Below are 13,358 nucleotides of genomic sequence, written 5' to 3'. Positions count from 1 at the left end.
CCCCGCGCCATTTTCAAATTGAAAATAAGATCAGACAGTGTAACACAGTGTAACACTGTCGGATCTTAGCCATATCTATGCGTAACTGATTCTATGAATCAGGCGCATAGATACTACCAGTTTAAGTCAGAGATACGACGGCGTATCAGGAGATACACCATCGTATCTCTTTGTGAATCTGGCCCTGTGTCTTTTTGACACATGCCCCCTTCTATGACACTGCAGTGAGAGGCGAGCCTTCACTGCAGCATTATTATTGGGCAGTTGGAGCCAATGGTACTTTACCATTGGTCCAAGGCTCCAAGCTGTCCATTGAGCTCAGTACCTCTGATAAGAAGTGAGGAGAGGCACTGTGAACTCATCCTCTCAGTCTGCTGCAAACCCCGGATCGCTGAGCTATGACCCTCAAAGCTCCATCGTTTTTATTTTTATGTTCATGGCAGATGAGGCTCTGCCTTACTTTCCTCCCCTGACTGCACATCCCTGCTGTATATTGGAGGAGACAAGGTGGTGCTATTGAAAAATTAAGTATTATGTATCACCACATGATGGCGAAGTGGATACAGAGTGATTTGTATGACAACGTCCTAACTAGATTGGAAATTTATTTAGATACAAGAACGTGGACTTTATAGGCACACTCGTACAATTGGATAAAAAAAAATACATATTAAATACATAACATGATTAGACCTATACAGCACTCTCACCACCTACATAACCAAATATTACCATAGCACTAAGATTCAACTCAGGTGATAGTATTGGAAAAGGAGATGGTTGGTGGCAGAGGCGTAATGGAGAAAACTCTACATGTTGCGCGCCTTTAAGTGCTTTTTTAGGAGCTTACAATGGTGCTAGATAATAAAGGTAGTATAGACAGGGGGCCTGGCAGAGAAATCCACCAATCCCATACTTTATATGCCTTAACCGAATTGTATAGTTTTCTCCATTACGCCTCTGCCACCAACCATCTCCTCTTCCAATACTATCACCTAAGTTGAATCATTCAAGTTGTAAGTTGTACATACGGCGTAACGTTAAGCCCCATAAAGGAGGTGTAACTCAGCAGCATCCATGCAAAGGGCTGCACCAGGGAACAGAAGCCTGCGTATTTTACGTAGTTTACGTTGGACGTGAATATGACTAGGCGTAGGTTACGTTCACGCCGTAGGCAGTGATCCGGTGTATCTTAGGCAGTTGTTCCGACGTGATTGTGAGCATGCGCACTGAGATGCGCCCACGGGACGACGCATGCGCCGTTCGTTATACGTATCTGTCTGGCGCTCGGCCCATCATTTGCATGGGGTCACGCCACATTTGCATGGCTCACGCCCACTTTCACCTACGCAGGCTTACGCCTAGGAAACCCAGCGCAGTTTTGGGAGGAAGTGCTTTGTGAATTCCATGCTTGCCTCTCTGCGCTGCATCGGCGTAGCGTAAAGGAGATACGCTACGGCGGCATAAATGTGCGCCAGTGTCTGTGAATCCAGGCCAAAATTACCAAAAGTATTGGGACGCCTGCCTGAACTTTATTGGCATCTCAGACTTAGTCCATAGTGTTCAATATTGAGTTGGCCCACCCTTTGCAGCTATAACAGCTTTAAAGGAGAAGTCCAGGATACAAACAAGGGCGCACACACCACCTCAGGCAACGAAAGGAAGACACACCTGATTCAAGGTGCTAATCCCGGTTCACCACCATCAGTAGAATAAGGAAGAAAGAAATAGATTTTCATGTGAAACACATCAACTATATATTCTAGCAAGTTTGCCTCGTGTGACAATAAAGAAAACTTCAGCAGCATCTTTTTGGATTCAAGTGTGCAATCAATTTCTTTCCTTAAAGGAGAAGTCCAGCCTGAGCTTTATAGGCTGGGTTTCTCCTATGGGTCACAGGAGTGCAATTCGTTTTGCACTCCTGTGACCCGTTTTCAGCAGTCCGCTCTCCGCTGACATCACTGCCATCAGTCGAGGTAGCGCGTCATCACAACAAGTCGGGATCCACCAGCTGACTTGATTGATGGCAGTCTCAGCGAGCCGCTGAGACGGCCACTCCCCACCCCTCCCCTCAGAAGTAGAGCAGAAGCGATGCTGACTGACAGTCAGCATCGCTTTGCTCAGGGAGGAGTGAGAACCGAGCCATCGTCGGTGTTCGGTGGCTTGGTTCTCAGTGCAGAGACACCGGGGGACAGATTTAGCATCAGTCTGATGCTCCATCCTCCGAGGTAGTAAAAAATAAAATAACCATACTTCTCTTTTAACTCTTCTGGGAAGGCTGTCCACAAGGTTTAGGAGGTTTGGGAATGTTGGACCATTCTTCCAGAACCGCATTTGTAAGGTCAGGCACTGATGTGGACGAGAAGGCCTGGCTTGCAGTCTCCGTTCTAATTTATCCCAAAGATGTTCTGTTGGGTTGAGATCAGGACTCTGTGCAAGTCAGTCAAGTTCCTCCACTCCAAACTCGCTCATCCATGTCTTCATGGACCTTGCTTTGTGCACTGGTGCGCAGTCATGTTGTAACAGAACGGAACCATCCGAAAACTGTGCCCACAGAGTTGGGAGCATGAAATTGTCTAAAATGTCTTGGTATGCTGACACTTTAAAAGTTCCCTTCACTGGTACTAAGGGGCCAAGCCCATCCCCTGAAAAATTAACCCCACACCATAATCCCCCCTCCACAAATGGTTTGGACCAGTGCACAAGGCAAGGTCCATAAAGACATGGATGAGCGAATTTGGGGTGGAGGAACTTGACTGGCCTGAACAGAGTCCTAACCTCAACCCGATAGAACACCTTTGGGATGAATTAGAGCTAAGACTGCAACCAAGTCTCCTTGTCCACATCAGTGGACAAGAATGCGCATCTGAAAGAATGATCATACATTCCCATAGACACACTCCTAAACCTTGTGGACAGCCTTCCCAGAAGAGTTGACGCTACTATAGCTGCAAAGGGTGGGACACCTCAATATTGAACCCTACAGGCAAAGACTGGGATGCCATTAAAGGCCTCTTGACCCTTTTGCTGCCAATGTCATAGAACAGGGGTCTCAAAGTACCGGCCCGCGGACCGGTTACAAATGGCCTGCAGGCAGGACCAATCTGGGGCGGGTGTTGGGTGCACCACGCAGCAGCTGTAAGCTCTCTTTCCCCATCTTCTGTGTCCTCTTCCCCGCATGCTGCTGCAGTGCCGCCCGTGCAGCAAACGAAACAGAGCACAGGAGAGCAGAGAGAGAACAGAACAGAGAAAAGCCCATCTAGGTTCTGATGATCGTTCGGAGCTGTGCTCCCTCGGAGGCTGTGTCCAGCCCTGAATCCAGGGTCCAGCTGCAACCTCAGGGTGGGAGATTGTTGGGTTTTCTGTATCCCTGGCACTAGGCCTGTGTTGAGCCAGGACATGACAGGTGGAGAGGACTTGGGAGTCAGAAGATCAGGCCACCAGCTGACTGCCAAGAGGAGAGGTAAGTGGGCCATCACACAGAGGCTGAGCAAAGTCCTTAGTGGGGTGACTGGGGTTGTGGTGTGATGGCACTGATGTATGCTTTTCACTAAGGTGATTGTTTATTGAGTGCTTGTATATAAATCCTGAATAATAATAATATTACTGTAGTCAGTACAGTAACAAAATGATTTTGAATTGGTTGATATGGCTTACCGCTGCTAACACATACTCTGCAGTTCTTTATTGAATAAGCTTGATTGGGTTTGAATAGTCAAGCCATGAGACAAATCATCTGATTCTGTATTTAGAAACTAAAATCACAGATTTTTATTGCACAGAAATTGTTGGGGGTATGAATGTTACATAGAAGGAACTTTAAAAAGCTAATGTGGATCTAATGCAGCATGGTAAATTAAACAAAGCCTGAAGCTTTAAACTATTCAGCCCAAACCCTGCATGTTACAGCAACAGGAGGAGGTTTTTGTGCTCATGCTTATATTCTATAAATATCTGCATTATGTATGTGATTAGATGTTATTTTCCTAGTACTTTGCTCTCTAAAAACGTAGAGAATAAATAATAATGAAGCCTAACACAGTTTTTGACCCTCTATATTAAGGGTCTTAAAGGCTCTATATTAAGGGTCTTTTTAGCACAAGGGCCACAACGTTTATTTACACAAATTTGTGGGCTGATTTTTTTTTTCTTTTCAAATAAATGAATGAATACAATTTTAATTAATTTTAAATATTAATGCATGTTAAATGATTTACTTGAATTTGTTTCTGTAATCAGCACATTATGATTCAGAACAGCAGAGAAGGAACTTTAATAAAACATGGGAGTCCCTATCAGAGCCCCCCTTACATCAGGGACCCCATCAGACTGTCCCCTTACATCAGGGACCCCATCAGACTGTCCCCTTACATCAGAGATGTCATCAAAGTTCCTCCCTTATACTAGTTTCTTCAGCAGAGTCCTCCTTACTGAGTTTGGAAGATCTGCAATTGACCCTAGCTGCATAGAACAGAGAATCTTCGGATCGGCAGCACACCCACACAGAGAGTAAAGTAGAAAGGGCCAAATCCTCAAAAATCCTGCCTAACTTAACTTTTCCCATTTAAGTTACACTGACTTAAAATTTCTACCTAAGTGCCCGATCCACAAAGCACTTACCTAGAAATTTCAGGCCGTGTAACTTAAATGTCTCCGGCGCAAGGCGGTCCTCTTCTGCAGGGGGCGATGACAATTTAACCACTTCCTTACTGGGCACTTAAACCCCTTCCTGACCAGAGGACTTTTTGCGATTCGGCACTGCGTCGCTTTAACTGACAATTGCGCGGTCGTGCGACGTGGCTCCCAAACAAAATTAACGTCCTTTTTTCCCCACAAATAGAGCTTTCTTTTGGTGGTATTTGATCACCTCTGCGGTTTTTATTTTTTGCGCTATAAACAAAAATAGAGCGACAATTTTGAAAAAAAATAAAATATTTTTACTTTGTTGCTATAATAAATAGCTCAATTTTTTTTTTTACGTTTATTTTTTTATCCTCAGTCTAGGCCGATACGTATTCTACATATTTTTAGTAAAAAAAAAAAAATCGCAATAAGCGACTGGTTTGCGCAAAAGTTATAGCGCCTACAAAATAAGGGACAGAATTATTATTATTTTTTTTTTTTTTTTTTTACTAGAAATGGCGGCGATCTGCGATTTTTATTGGGACTGCGACGTTATGGCGGACACATCGGACACTTTTGACACATTTTTGGCGCCATTCACATTTATACTGCAATCAGTGCTATAAATATGCACTAATTACTGTATAAATTTTTTTTTTTACTAGAAATGGCGGCGATCTGCGATTTTTATTGGGACTGCGACGTTATGGCGGACACATCGGACACTTTTGACACATTTTTGGCGCCATTCACATTTATACTGCAATCAGTGCTATAAATATGCACTAATTACTGTATAAATGCTTTTTTTTTACTAGAAATGGCGGCGATCTGCGATTTTTATTGGGACTGCGCCGTTATGGCGGACACATCGGACACTTTTGACACATTTTTGGCGCCATTCACATTTATACTGCAATCAGTGCTATAAATATGCACTAATTACTGTATAAATGCTTTTTTTTTACTAGAAATGGCGGCGATCTGCGATTTTTATTGGGACTGCGCCGTTATGGCGGACACATCGGACACTTTTGACACATTTTTGGCGCCATTCACATTTATACTGCAATCAGTGCTATAAATATGCACTAATTACTGTATAAATGTGACTGGCAGGGAAGGGTTAACACTAGGGGGTGAGGAAGGGGTTAAATGTGTACCCTAATTAGTGTTGTAACTGTGGGGGAGGGGGGGTGACTGGGGGGGGTGACCGATCTATGTCTCTATGTACAAGAGACACAGATCCGTCTCCTCTCTCCCCTGACAGCACCGCTGTCTGCGAGAGCCGGGAATGAGAGATGATCTCATATGTAAACATATGAGATCATCTCTCATTGGCCGCACAGATCGCCTAGGAAACGGCCGCTCCGATTGGCCGTTCACGGCGATCTGTGACTGGCTGTGTCCAAGGGACACGGCCAGTACAGAAGTTCCCCGCCGCGCGCTCGGGAGCGCGCGCGGGGAACGTGTAAAGGAGAGGCCGTAAAAACACGGCCTGTTAGAGATTGGGAGCCGCGCTGAGGCCGTACAAAGTCGTACGGCCGTCAGCAAGTGGTTAAATGAGGCGCGCTCCCGCGCCGGCCGTACTGCGCATGCTCGTGACGTCATTTTCCCGACGGGCAGCGCGCGAAATTACGTTACGTCGGGCTTTGTGGATTGCGACGGGACAATAAAGTTGCGTCGGGTAAAAAAAAAGTTATGCGCCGGGAAAAAAAATTCAAAATTTAAAAAAAATCGCGGCGATCGAAAAAAAGATCTGTTTTTACAAGGTGTTACTAGTTTACACTTTGTAAAAGCAGAACTAATTTTACGTATGCAAACGTAAACTTACGCAGAAAACACAAAGCTGAAAAGCTTTGTGGATCTCCGTAAGTCCTCATTTGCATACGCAAAGCGGCATTTCGACACGAAATGCCCCCAGCGGCGGATGCGGTACTGCATCCTAAGATCCGACAGTGTAAGTCTCTTACAGATGTCGGATCTTCTGCCTATCTTTGGAAAACTGCTTCCGAGGATCAGTTCCAAAGATAGGCACAGGGATACGCAGGCTGAACAGCAGTTCCGCCTGCGTATCCCTTTTGAGGATTTGGCCCAAAGTTCTTATTGAAGCATAAATATTAAAAGCACTGGATGAGTACAGGCAGGAGAAATGCAGGTAGGCCCTAGCTGCAGCCTGAAGAAATCTCAGTTTCCAGACTGGCCTGTGGGCCACAGTCTGGAAACCACTGCTCTTTATATAATATATTATTGATCTTATAGCCAATAGCCAATGACATGTTTCCATAAACCCTGTTCAGCATAAGAGTCTTATGCCCCGTACACACGGTCGCTTTATGTGATGTAAAAAAACGTCGTTTTTAAAAACGTCATTTAAAATGACCGTGTGTGGGGAAAACGTTGTTTTATGTCTTCTGAAAAACGTAAAAAAAAAAAATTCAAGCATGCTTCAATTTTTTGTGTCGTTTTTCAAAACGTTGTTTTTTGTGTCACAAAAAATCACTGTGTGTAGCTAAAACGACGTTTAAAACAACGTTTTTAAATCCGCGCATGCTCAGAAGCAAGTTATGAAGCGAGCTTCAATGGAAAAGTGTGCTGAACGTAACCGCACTTTGCTAGAGCATTTTAAAAAAACGATGGTGTGTAGGCAACGTCGTTTTTGAAAATGAAGTTTCAAAAACGTCGTTTTTTTACTTCACAAAAAAGTTTTTTTTTTTTTTTTTCATTAAAAAAAACGACCATCTGTATGCGGCATTACATTTCCCAGAAGAGAGCACACATTCTGATAATTGTCTGTGTCTCAGCCAATCAGAAGGGATAAATTTAGGGTATGAGTCACCGGTACACTCAATAAACAAAAATTATAAATAATTAGCTGCAGCTACAGTGTTTCACCATCCAGTGAATAGATCATATGCAATGTTATTAGTGGATAGCTGCGCTTAACCACTCAAGACCCGGACCAATATGCAGGTTAAGGACCTTGCCCCTTTTTGCGATTCGGCACTGTGTTGTTTTAACTGATAATTGCGCGGTCGTGCGACGTGGCTCCCAAACAAATTTGGCGTCCTTTTTTTTCACACAAATAGAGCTTTCTTTCGGTGGTATTTGATCACCTCTGCGGTTTTTATTTTTTGGGCTATAAACAAAAATAGAGCGACAATTTTGAAAAAAATTCAATATTTTTTACTTTTTGCTATAATAAATATCCCCAAAAAACATATAATTTATTTTTTTTCCTCAGTTTAGGCCGATACGTATTCTTCTACCTATTTTTGGCAAAGAAAATCGCAATAAGCGTTTAACGATTGTTTTGCGCAAAATGTATAGCGTTTACAAAATAGGGGATAGTTTTATGGCATTTTTATAAAAAAAAAAAATTCTACTACTAATGGCAGGGATTTGCGATTTTTTTTGTGACTGCAACATTATGGGGGACACATCGGACAATTTTGACACATTTTTGGGACCATTGTCATTTTCACAGCAAAGAGTGCTATAAAAATGCATTGATTACTGTGAAAATGACAATTGCAGTTTAGGAGTTAACCACTAGGGGGCGCTGTAGGGGTTAAGTGTGACTTTATATGTGTTTCTAACTGTAGGGGGGCAGGGCTGGACGTGTGACGTCATTGATCGTCTTTCCCTATATCAGGGAACAGACGATCAATGACACTGCCACTGTGAAGAACGGGGAAGGTGTGTTTACACACACACACATCTCGCTGAAGTGAGAAATAATACCGCTCAGAAAACTGCTGATCCCCTGGCTTTGCTTCCGTCCCACCAAGCCAAAAGGGTGCTGGCTATGCACAGGTGCATTGGATGAAAAGAGGTCCTGGACTGCCGCACTCGCTACGAGTAAGCATCACATGATGTGAAACATGTCAGCCATCCTTTTCCTTTTGTTCACTTCTTTTTGACTGCAAAATTGTTGGTTGTTTTTGGGATTTCACTTGCCGAATAAAGACATCGTTTTAAGGAGTGCGGCAGTCCAGGACGTCTTTTCATCCAATACACACACATCTCCCAGTTCTTCAGCTCCTGTGACCGATCGCAGGACACCGATCGGGTCCGTGGGTCACGCGGTCGCGGAGCTTCGGACCAAGTCGCTGCGGCGCGCGCGTGACCCACGGCTGGGCTCTTAAAGGCGACGTACCTGTAAGTGCCTGTGCCCAGCCGTGCCATTCTCCTGAAGTATATCGGCGTTAGGCGGTCTTTAACCTTCCTGACCGCCGCATGTACATATACGTCGGCAGAATGGCACGTACAGGCACATTGGCGTACCTGTACGTCCCTGCCTAGACGTGGGTCGGGGGTCCGATCGGGACCCCCCCCCCCGCTACACGCGGCGGTCGGGTTCTCTCGGGGAGCGATCCGGGACGACGGCGCGGCTATTTGTTTATAGCCGCTCCGTCGCGATCGCTCCCCGGAGCTGAAGAACGGGGAGAGCCAGATGTAAACACGGCTTCCCCGTGCTTCACTATGGCGCTGCATCGATCGAGTGATCCCCTTTATAGGGGAGACTCAATCGATGACGTCATTCCTACATCCACACCCCCCTACAGTTGTAAACACACACTAAGTGTACACTAAATCCTACAGCGCACCCTGTGGTTAACTCCCAAACTGCAACTGTAATTTTCACAATAAAGAATGCAATTTAAATGCATTTTTTGCTGTGAAAATGACAATGGTCCCAAAAATGTGTCAAAATTGTCCGAAGTGTCCGCCATAATGTCGCAGTCACGAAAAAAATCGCTGATCGCCGCCATTAGTAGTAAAAAAAAAATAATTAATAAAAATGCAATAAAACTATCCCCTATTTTGTAAACGCTATAAATTTTGCGCAAACCAATCGATAAACGCTTATTGCGATTTTTTTTACCAAAAATAGGTACAAGAATACGTATCGGCCTAAACTGAGGGAAATTTTTTTTTTTATATATGTTTTTGGGGGATATTTATTATAGCAAAAAGTAAAAAATATTAATTTTTTTTCAAAATTGTCGCTCTATTTTTGTTTATAGCGCAAAAAATAAAAACCGCCGAGGTGATCAAATACCACCAAAAGAAAGCTCTATTTGTGGGGAAAAAAGGACGCCAATTTTGTTTGGGAGCCACGTCGCACGACCGCGCAATTGTCTGTTAAAGCGACGCAGTCCCGAACTGTAAAAACACCTTGGGTCTTTAGGCAGCATATTGGTCCGGTCCTTAAGTGGTTAAGTGGTTAATAACATATTTGTCCCCCTTTGTGAACAAACTAGTCAACCAATACTAATAATGAACAACTTATATTGTACAACAAATATATGTGCACAAAATATATACATGAACTCACATACCAACCTCGTCACTATGCCTCAACATGTTTTGTCTACCAATGCGTCATCAGGAAGCTTCCTAATGACACACTGTGAAACATGTCGAGGCATAGTGACATGATTGGTATGTGAGTTCCGGCCCCTTGGTATCTGAATAGCTGAGACTTTACAGTGGCACATGTGGAGTTTACAACAGTTGACTTGATGTACTTAGTGCCGGTCGGAGGGTATTTTTAAATGTGAGTGGGCATTCAATTTATGTATTCATACATTTTATAATTAAACATTTTGGTACCTCTTTTATTGCATGAGTGACCTAGAGAGGGTATTGAGAATAACTAAACCACACACCCCCTGGTTGAAGTGGATGGGATGCTCTGTATTGAATGAGATCTGGTGCGTGAGTAGTGCTAATGGTGAAGGATTCACTCACAGTGGTGTGGAATAGAATCTTTTGGCACAGAATTTTAAGGATTAAGGAGTATTCACAGACTCATTGACTTTCATCTTATATTTGTTTGCACTTGTGAACTACACTGTATATATTTTGTGTACATATATTTGTTGAACATTATTAGTTGTTCATTAGTAGTATTGGTTGACTAATTTGTTCACAAAGGGGGACACATATTATATTAAGCGCAGCTAAGGGAGAGTCCCAGATGGCCGAGGCACTCATGCACATCGCTGGATCCAGATGGGGCTCAGGTAAGCATGAGGGAGGCTGCTGCACACTGAAGGTTTTTTATCTTAATGCATAGAATGCATTAAGATAAAAAAAAAACTTCCACCTGTACAACCACTTTAAGTGATTTCTATTGTACCCAAGTGTATGTAAAACAAAGCGCTTTTTTTGGCAAGAGCAGCAATGGTTAAAGTGGATGTAAACCCACTCTCATCATTTCTAATTTAATTACATAGTGCATATCTTTAAGGATATACATGCCTCCTGAATGTATCCTTATCTGTCATATTTCACCCCTTTAGCTGCGTGGAACCCTGCAATATCCCCAAATCTTTGGGCGGGTGTGCTGTCCGGCACTCAGTGGGCGGAGTAGTGACATCAGTAGACTCCCTGCCCACCTCTACACTCCGCTTGTTTAACCAGCGTCACAAGGACAAATCTTGCGCCAGGGGATACTGTGAACAAGCAGAGTGCGCTCATGGCCCCATGTCACTCCTGCGCATGTGCAGATACACAGCCATCAACAGAGGACGATTCTAAAGAGCTGTGTGTGGGAGCTGTGAGAGGCTGTGGCTGTGAAGTACACAGAATGCCTCTCTCTTGCTTATGCATGAGATAAGGAAACACCTGTCACGCACAGCAAGGGGGAAGAACTGACACCTATTTCTCTGTGTGTCTGTTTTTATCTTACTGAAAAAAAGATAAGAGGACTGCTCAGAGCTGGATTAACTCTTCGTGGCAAGACCGGGCACAGATGACATGACATCCTCTACTCTACAAGGTACAAGTCTTAAAAAAAAAAAATCGGGTTTACATCCACTTTATGACCCTGCCCGGTGCTTTTTTTCTTTTTTGGTGCCTGTGGCCTATTAAAGAGATTTCCCCTTAATTCCTGCCCTAGAGACCCAGCAGGAAGTAGGAGGGGATACCAGTTATAACCTCATTTTCTGTACTGGGGATAATGGTCATCAGGACAAGTGAGAGTGAATTACCCCCAGTGGGGATGCAGTCCCCAAAAAGCCCCATTGAAAAACCTGACAGAGAGTTAAGTAAATGTAAAGCCAAACTGTATGTAAAGTTTTGAATTTACACATACTTTAAAGCGTATCTAAACCTAAGAACAAAAATGTAATATAGTTCAGCTCACCAGGTCTTTGATGTGGTGGCTTCTTTAGTTTTCTCCTTTTTCATATATTTTTTTTGCTATATTTTCACCTTGTAACCCTGCCAGTAACACACTTCCTGTTCTAGGGTAACACTCGCTGTATCTATGGAGGAGCAGCGTAGGACAGGAAGTGACTTCATAACATCAATCCATCGACTCTTCTTTAAGAGGAAAGTGTTCTGTAGTCCACAGAAGTGAACTGATAGTAGAGAGACTGTTTGGTACTTCAGTACAGCATGGGCAAAAAAAAAAAATATTTCTGGTAGGATCAATAGGTATTTTTCTGTATTTATATTATTTTTACATTACATTTTGACACAGCTTTCCTTTGGATATAAACATTCTATGCTCTCAATGTAAATCAACCCCACTGTGCCTTGATCAGTCTGTACAATATTTCATACAAGCAGAATGAAGGTAACTATTAGCAGAGTTGCTCTGCAGCATTCCTCCGTCTACATTCTGGAAGGGTACATTGTTTGGAGCTGAGGTGTTGATGAATGGTACTTTCCAGCAACTTTTTCAACAGCAATACTTGCGAAATATCAATTGGTGATGAAGTCATCCGACTTTGTTTACAAACTTCTCAGCCAGTAACTTTATAATATATTTTATATTGCATTATTATATATTGCATCTATTTATTATTATAATATTGATTTAAATGTAGCAAGTAAACAAAGTATTCCTTTTATTCTTTCATACTGCACTGTACCAAGTTATTTGATAACTATGGACATCAAACCCTCATTCAAGCACATTTATTTATGAGGTTCCATGCTATAGATTTTTGGATTCTGTTCTAACTAAGCCTTTTAGGATAACCATGGTCAAAATAATAAAATAAAAATATTTTGCAGTCAGTCAAAAGCAGGAATTATACAGTAGTACTTACTCTACAATGGGGAAAATAATTATTTGATCCCCTGCAGATTTTGTAAGTTTGCCCACTTAAAAAGAAATGAAGGGTCTATAATTGTTATCAAAGGTATATTTTAAATGATAGAGACAGAATATCAACCAAGAATCCCAAAAAAAACACACGATACAAATGTTATAAATTGAGTTACAGTTCGGTGATTAACCACTTTAGATGAAGACGGCCACAAGGTGGCTCTCAATTGCCGGGAGGACGTCTTTGGAGGTCCTCTGCTCCTCCGGCCACTGGGGGGCGCGGCATAACTGAAGTGCTGATGCGCGTGCATGGCGGCCGCGATGTCCGCCAGGCACCCTCGATTGGCGGATACACAGACAAGGACGTGGATCTGTGTGTGTAAACACACAGATCCACGTCCTGTCAGGGAGAGGAGACCGATGCTGTGTTCCCTGTACATAGGGACACAGCATCGGTCACCTCCCCCAGTCAGTCCCCCCCACACACACAGTTAGAAACACTCCCAGTTTACACATTTAACCCCTTCCTCGCCCCCTAGTGTTAACCCCTTCACTGCCAGTCACATTTATACAGTAATCAATGCATTTTTATAGCAGTGTTCGCTGTATAAATGTGAATGGTCCCAAAAATGTGTCAAAAGTGTCGGATATGTTCGCCGTAATGTCG

The sequence above is a fragment of the Rana temporaria genome, chromosome 3, assembly GCF_905171775.1.
Source record: "Rana temporaria chromosome 3, aRanTem1.1, whole genome shotgun sequence".
Classification (NCBI taxonomy): Eukaryota; Metazoa; Chordata; class Amphibia; order Anura; family Ranidae; genus Rana; species Rana temporaria.
The sequence above is the reverse complement of the archived record's forward strand: the minus strand, read 5'-3'. Positions refer to the sequence as shown.